At 54.9% G+C, this 8,134-nt stretch overlaps 1 long non-coding RNA gene across 1 annotated transcript; it reads left to right on the top strand.

The window, feature by feature from the left end:
* The first annotated feature begins 679 nt into the window (after window positions 1-679).
* Window positions 680-4,998, top strand: LOC132654625 (uncharacterized). The gene is made up of 2 exons (XR_009592273.1): window positions 680-752; window positions 1,320-4,998. It is a non-coding gene; the product is annotated as an uncharacterized LOC132654625 (long non-coding RNA).
* The last annotated feature ends 3,136 nt before the right edge of the window (window positions 4,999-8,134 follow it).

Here is an 8,134-nt window from a genome sequence, read left to right as displayed (position 1 = left end):
TGGACAGCTGATGTGAGGGGGCACTTCTCAGATGATGGAGTGCATGTGGTCACCCCACGTGTGGATGTGAGGCTGGTGAGACAGCTCAGGGGAGGAGGGGCACACGCAGCGCAGGTGTGAGGAGCTGAGCTGGGTCCCCTAGAACACACAGGACCAGGCTAGGCAGTGTGTGTCTGTAACCCTGAGTTCTTCCTGCTGCCCATGGAGCCCATGGGCCAACTTGCCTGGAGCACAAAGTTTCAAACCATGTGACTTCCTGTCTCAAACAAGGAAGGGGAAGACTGACATTAGAGGTGGTCCTATGACCTCCCCTCTTGCACTGTGGCATGCCCTCACCTGTACTGTCACCCATCAATGTGTGTGTCACACACGCTCCCCAGCTCCTCCAAACTCCAAGGGCACACCCAGGGACGGATACGGTGCTCTGTTGCTGACCTGTTCTAACCCACACAACCAAGCACTGAGACCACAGTGGGGTCCGGAGGCCACACACCTCCCCCTTCTTCTTGCACCAGCACTGGTCCTCCCATTCCTAGCATACATTCCTTGCCTCACAGAGAGAGTCTGTGTGCCCTGCAGACCTGGGCACAGAGCTGGCACACAGCAGACCCTCCACAAATATTTGCAGACTGTCTGCTGGGAAAGAGGCCGGACTTCGGCTGGCTGTACCACAAGCCTCCTGACATCTTTTAACGGTGGCTGTCTGGCAGACTTCGGTGACACAGACGGAAGCTGATATCTACCAACTGTGGGTAAAGGAACCTTTTCCTCAGTCCTTTGAGGGGGAGAAAATGCAACACCGGGCATTGGGGGACCGGGCATTCGGGGAGAAGGCTGCAGAATCCACAGTGAAGGCCCTGTGTGAGGTTCCTCTGCTTGCTGGTTCTGGTGACACAGGGAAGGGCCAGGTACAGGACACTTTCCTGGCTGACCAGGGCATTACCACCTGGGATGTCTGCAACAGGGCCACCAGGAGAAAGGACGGCTGGGAGGGCAGGAGGTCACCAAAGCGCCCCGTATGCTACAGAAATTCGGTGCCCTGGCCGGTCTGCCCCCCACCCCAGCAGCTCCAGCAGGGAAACAGCATCCTTTTGTGGTGTGCCCTGGCTGGCTGCCAGGACTCAACAAGGGCCCTGATATACCACTTGTGAAATGTGTTGGTGGCGGGAGGGCATGTCTAGCGCGTGTTTAATGCCCATCAGCGTTTATGTCTCTTTCTCACGCCCACGGAGGCAGACTGGCCTCTGTGGTGAGCTGCCTGACTGTGGCTCCAACTCTCGGGACACGCTTCCCTTTGTCCTAATCCTGGTCTCTGTCAGGTCTCAAGGGTGTGTCCTTGGAGGACAGAGGCGAAAGGAAGACATACCAGACTCTTCCAGACCCTCTCTTAAGCCCCAGGGTCCAGGCTGGTGAGGTGGCGTTAAGAAGGTGCTTGGTACCAAGTCTGATGACCTGGAGTGTACCCTGAGCCCCACATGGTGGAAGGAGAGACCTGACTCCAGAAAGTTTGTCCTCAGACATGTGCTTCAACCACACACACACACACACACACACACACACACACACACACACGGTAAGTCATTGATCAATTAATTTAAGTTTTTAAAAGACCCCAGGGTCACTCTTCTTGAGGGTAGAATCAACCATCTGCATTTCTGCCATCTATAGCCCATCTTGTGGCTTACCATGGCTGCTCGGAGTAGGACAGGCCAGGTCACACCTTCAGGGCTTGCTGTAAGGGTTTTTTTCCACTTGCTTGAGGCTGTTAACTTATACAGTGTGTCCTTAAAGCACACAACACACACGCACGCACACACACACACATCACTATGGGTTTGTTTCCGCCATGATTTTCTTATTTTCCTGATGCTCCTGAGTAACAAGCAGCTCTGGTTCCTCAAGTTCACTGGGTGGTTCCTATGAACCCCAAAGCAGAACAGAAACGGAAAGAGAGCCACCCTGTTGGGCTGGCCCCTGCCGCTAGAATAGCATTTGAAGGCATGTTGCTTGTTTGGAAGGCGATCTCGGGAAGTTCTGGAGGAGTCCCCAGAAAGTGAGGCAGGGAAATACCGGGGCAGTGCTAACAGTCCATTTGCACAGCTGGAGCACAGCCCCCTCAAGCCTCTCTGGGACCACCCACAGGACAAGAGCACCGGGCTCTGTCCACCTGCTCCAAGACACACCAAACACTGGAACACACGTGGGGTAGAAGTTCTGTGACCAGGGGTCCTCAGTCTTCCTAAGACTGCCACCCTTTAACACCGCTCCTCAGGTCGTGGTGACCCCACGACCTGAGGAGTTATTTTCGTTGCTGCGTCCTAACTGCGGTTTTGCTACCGTTAGGAATCACAGTGTAAATAACTGACGTGCAGGACACCTGAAGAGTGGAGACCCACAGGCTGGGAGCTGCTGCCTTACAGACAGGTATGCGTCAGATGGAAAGCTGTTGGCAGGTACAGGGACCAGAAGTGTCAAAGGGACACAGGCCGGACACCGGAAGCATGGCTTCCATCTACATGGTGGTCTCATGCCGGAGGCCAAGAAGGGAGGACAAAGATCTTGCCCACTTCCTCCCCGGTGGTTTAGATTTGGAGGATACAAAGTGGGGTCCCTGAGTAGCCTCACCCATGGCACGCACGCCTCCTCAGCCATCTCAGACCAGAGGTCACTACCAAGTTTGCAGGAATCTCAGGAGAGGAAGAGTCACAGTGAGCAGAAATAAGTCGATGAGTCAGGTGAAGCTGAGCAGGAGAGGGGTCAGCCCTGAGATGCTCAGTGTGTGTGCTGTGTTCATGAGCTACAGCATCTTCGAGGGGCATCCACAAGGGGCAGCCATGCAGAAGGAGGGCAGAGAGAGCAGCAGCGAGGGAGGGGCTGCACACCCTCCTGGAAATGCAGGGAGGGCTGAGGGCTGGGAGAAGACAGCCCATGAAGCCTGGAGGACGGTGCTCGGACCCACTGCTCTCACACAATGACGGAGCGACTGCCACTCGCCTCTGCTCCCTTCTGTTCTCATGATTCCCTCTGTGGTCCCATGGGCTCCTTCTGTCTCCATCTGTGTGCTCTCTCTCTCTCTTTTCCTCCCCCTCACACCCTCTCTCCTGTCTTCCCTCCTCCCATCCCTCCTTCCCTCCCTCCCTCACACCCTCTCTCCTGCCTTCCCTCCTCCTTCCCTCCCTTCCTCTCTCCCTGTTCCTCTTGCCATCCCTTCTTCCTGTCTCTCTGGATGTCTAAGAGACCCCGTTATTCTATCCCTCACACACTTCTTCATCATCCTTTTCCTGGTCTTTCTATTTTTCCATGGGTTCCCCAGGGCTCTTTCCAACCTTTTTTAGAGGCTACTGTGCCCCACCCCTCGGGGAGGGTCTGGAGTCTCAGCAATGGAAGCTGCATAACTAACGAGTGGCCAGGAGTGGAACATATGCGTCCCAGTGGCTGCCTGTGCGGTGGCAGATGGAGGCTGACAGGCTCGTCCACTGCCAAGCACTCCTCAAAGTGTCCATCAGCAACAGCCTTCCATTCAAGAGCCCCCTCTCGCCGTGATCAACATTTCAAAAGCGAATGCACAAGGCGTACAGTAGGTTGCTATAATTCACCCAAGGGCTGCACCCGCCTCTGGGAGGCCGCCGCATTCTTCTCTCTGAGTGAGCTATTTTTACCAGCTCCCCCTCCGCTCCAGCTCCCATCTCAGCCTCAGAGCTGAATTAGACCCTTTCTTCATCTTGCGGGCTCCCCTCCCTGTTATTATATAAAACCATTTCAGCCCTTAAGGAGTTGGCATCTGACATCCACAGCTCCTGGATCCCCAGAACAGAGACGGGGAGGGATAAATAGAAGGGAGGGAAAGAACTGTTCTGTTCTGGCTCCAGCAACGCAGATCGGATCGTCAGAGAGTTAAACAGCAGCAAAGCATTCGGTGTTAATCTTTAATATTCCCAGGAACTTGTCACCTCTTCCTTCAGGCCCACCGCTGCCTCCGCCAAGCGAGCTCAAGCCTCTCACAAGACATCACACCTCCTATTGTGTTCTGGAAGAAAGTACCCACCAGAGGGGAGTTCTGAGTGATCAAACTGCCAAGGGGGAGAGGGAAGCGGTGCCTGCTATTTACAGCAGAAGACTGAGAGCTGAACGTGGCTCCCTCCTGCTCCTCCCATGGCTCACCGGTTTGCAGCAGCCCTGGCTGAGCTCAGCATCCCCCGTCCCCCTTTTCCAGGCTCCAGAAGCCGAGGCGTAGGTTGTGTTTAACAAATGCCGAGGGATGAACATGCCACCAAAGGTGGAAATGGACAGGGGCCGTGTGCCTGTTGCCTGGCTGACAGTGCGTCTGCTGTTGGCAGCTAGTTCTCAGCAAGATTTGTAAGCCAGCAGGGTAAGCCAGGGCGGCTCACCTGTGAAAATGGCAAGACTCTCTCTCTTTACACACATCGTGTGTCTCAATATAAGTTCCCGGGGGGTGGGGGGGGGCACCTAGCCCAGGATTCCAGGAGGATGAGTTTATCTGGAGGGAGACCTGGAAACTACCTTAGAGGATGTGAGGGGGAGCAAGGAGCCCGCGCAGGGCATGGTGTCCCGTTTAATCCCCGGAGAACTATAAAGGTCAGTGTGGAGCATGCCTCGGGGTGACTGCAGGAGATGCCTGTTAGGAAGGGTCAGGGGACCTCAGAGTTCTCACCACCGGTCCTGCCCGCAGCCAAGGCTGCCGGGAGGAGGGTGGGAGTCCTCCCAGCAGATGTGTGGGCACTGGCCACCAGACAGACATAACTGGGGAGCTGACTGTCGCCGTGGTACCAACAGGAGGGACGCCGGTGTGGTACTGGCCACAGGAAGGACCATCCATCAACGGGACAGGCACTGTCGGGAAGCTGGCCGCCGGACAGACATCACGGTGGAGGCTGGCCGCCGGAGGACAGCTAGGTTACCATTTGCCAGAAGCCAACAGCACAGTGCTGGCTGTTGGATGCACAGTTTTAATAAACTAGAGGGAATCCGAACATGGCACCCATACAGTGTCAATGGCCCCTGTCGTTGCTGGGAATTTCAAGTCCAGATGAAGAACAAGGTCTCCACATAACATACACAGAGAGGGTACCACCACAAATGTCCGTCTGACTTCTCAGTGGCTCGGGCTCTGTCTGCTCTGATTCCCCCAGAGAGCCCGTGTGACACACGGACAGGGTGAGTGGAGGAGGAGTGGGGGTGACTCTGGCATGCCCGGCCTCAGGTGAGGGGCCAGCTCCCATTCCCAGGGAATTGTGACCTGAGGGCGAAAAGGGATCACAGGATCCAGCGACTTGCCCAAGGTCACAGAACGCATGTGTGAGGAAGCAAGTCCACCCGGTCACCGTGGTCCACACAGTGAGCCTGCTGTTACAGGCTGGGAGCTGGGTAAACAGGAGAGGAAGAGCGGAGCAGGGGTCTGGAGACACTGGCAGCTCCCTCCCGCCTACGGCTCCAGGTCCGGGAATCCCACACCCTCTTCTGGCCTCCATGGGCACTGTATGTGTGTGACGCAAGCACTCGTGTGCAGACACTCCCAGACACATCACTTTTTAATTTAAACAGACAAGTAAGCATCCCACCCTCCGTGAATGGAAGGTCGCGCTCTGGTGGAGAGGAGTGCAGAGATGGAGACGAGGCTGCCGGGGACCGGGGTTTTAGGAAGGGTGATTCCGGGCACCTGTCTCCACGTCACAGGAGCTGGGAATGAGACTACTCATCACTAACATCTCACAGAGCAAGCTAATAAAACCGGAACAGGGAAGCGCCATTTTCACACGCCCATTTTTAGAAGGCAGACAGCTAATTAGACTAGGCGATGGCTGAGCGGCCGAAGATGCTACATAAACAACCGGGAAAGCCAGCTGAGGGAGGTCACGCGAGGAAGAGAACCGCTGATCCCCGGGACCCTCAGCAGCACCCCCCCCACACACAAGAGCCGGTTTCCGCTACCACCACCCGCGTAGAGATAGATGTTGAAGGTTCTCGGTGCAGCGGCGGGTGCACGCCTGTGTGAGTCCAGCGCGCCCATCACCGTGGAGACAAAACTCTGCGCATGCCTGTAAGGGCGCGGCTCGATGGTTCGCCAGGGTAGGAAACCCCGCCCTGGCTGTGGGCTGGGAAGGGGGCCCACCTCAGACTGAAAGCTGGGCACCAGGATTCGTCTCTCTCTGCTTCCTGACTGCAGAGGTGACCTCTCACTCCTGTTCCTATGCCGTCCTTCCCAATAGTCTGCACCCTCAAACCGTGAGCCAAGGCAAAAACAAAGGAAAAGTAAGGAACACGATGCTTTTGCTCTGCGTTGTGTTCTCTGCTGAAATCATAACGCCAAAACCTTACATCTATGATCGTGGCTTAACTGTTGTATCCTGGGCACAATGGCTCAGTAGAGAGCCTGGTGCCCTTACAGAGGACCTGAGTTCTGTTCCAGCACTCACAGCATCCAGTAGCACAGTTTCTGGGGCATCTAATGTTCCCCTCGGGCCTCTGTGGGTACTACATTCGCATGCGCACACACACACAGAGAAGTAGACATATAATTCTGGATTTTTAAAATAAATCTTTACATGTTTACATTCCTCTAAAAGCCATGCATCGAAACTTGGTCGCCAGTTGATGGCTTTAGAATTATTAGGAGATGGGTGCCATGGGAGGTGATCAGGTCACAGAGCCTCCTGGACGACGTTAACACCCTTGCAGAATAAGCTGGAGGGAAGGCGTGCTTCCCTCCATCACATGAAGACAGAACACACTGCCCACGACCCAGAAAACAGCCCTCATCTGACTGCCTCTTCAGCACCGTGATCTTTTTTTCAGGTTGATGTTGCTTTTTTTGAAATGACAACTCAGACTACAACACAAACTGCCTCAAAATTTAGTGATGTAAAGCCACGGACAGTGGCCTTGGGATTCTGTGAATCAACTGGGCTAAGCTGGGCATCTCTGGTGGCATCCATCAGGATAGCCAGATGGCGTCATGGTCTCCATGAGCCTCAGTCTGTCTGGATGTCTCCAATGTTTCATGAAGCCACACCCCTTACAGAAGATCTGTGCCTCTGGGAAGTGACATTCTCTACCTTTACTCGTGGTCCTCAGGAGACATGCTGTGGACGCTACCTCCCATGCCAAGCAGGTGAGGGCGGGTGTGGTCCCGCCCCTGTCCGTCAGGGGATGATGGTCAACACTGCAGCTTCCTTTCTGTTGCTCTGATTAAAACAAACAAGCAAACAAAGACACTCTGACAAAAAGCAGCGTGAGGATGGAAAGGGTTTCTTCAGCGACTTCCAGGTCACGGTCCGTCACTGGGCAGGAGCTCACTCAGTAGCGTGAAGCAGAAGCTTCGGAGGAGTGCTGCGTGCTCACTCCCAGGCTCTTGCTCAACCAGCTTTCCCACACAGCCCAGACCCATGGCTGTGGGATGGTGCCGCCCACAGTGGACTGGGCCCTCCCATGTCAATCATCAGACAGACACTCACGGACAAACCCGTAAACACACTTACTCAACTGAGACTCTTCCAGGTGACTCTAGACTGGGTCAAGCTGACAGTCTCTGCAAACTATGACAAATCCTGGAACCATGATTGGCTGTCACGAGGGGCACAGGGGTGTGGCTACCAGCCTGTGGTAAGTAGAGCCAGAGGTGTCGCTAAGCCATCTCCAGGGGATGAGACAATTCCCAAGTCAAAGAACTACCCTCCAAATGTCGGTGGCGCTGAGCCTGGAGTGAGGGGGGGGGCTGGCTGCCTGTGAACAGCGCCCGTGAATGAGAATCTCTGGCCGAGCTGAGCCTGACAGTGGGATGGGGATGAAAGCCCACGGCTCTACCCACTTTAGCCCAAGTCCAGTCCACACGGAAGGGAATTTTGGATGGCTGCGTCTCATCCCTGGAATTCAACTGGGTTTTTCCCTCCATTTAACAGCAAGTGCCCATAAGAAGTATTGAGTTGTCTGTTGTGGGTTTCCTAAAAGCCCACCAGCTCATGGCATCACAGCAGAGAGGATACTGTATCACCTTCTCAGTGAGACACACTAACTTTACAATAGTCTTAAAACTAACTGTATTTATGTTTGGGGTGCCTGTCTGGAGTGGGACAGGGAGAGGGAGGCCAGAAGAGGGCGCTGAATCCACCGGAGCTGG

This window comes from Meriones unguiculatus, chromosome 6 (genome assembly GCF_030254825.1).
Source record: "Meriones unguiculatus strain TT.TT164.6M chromosome 6, Bangor_MerUng_6.1, whole genome shotgun sequence".
In the NCBI taxonomy this organism is placed as follows: Eukaryota; Metazoa; Chordata; class Mammalia; order Rodentia; family Muridae; genus Meriones; species Meriones unguiculatus.
Note: the sequence above shows the minus strand (reverse complement) of the source record. Positions and strands in the feature narration are given on the sequence as shown.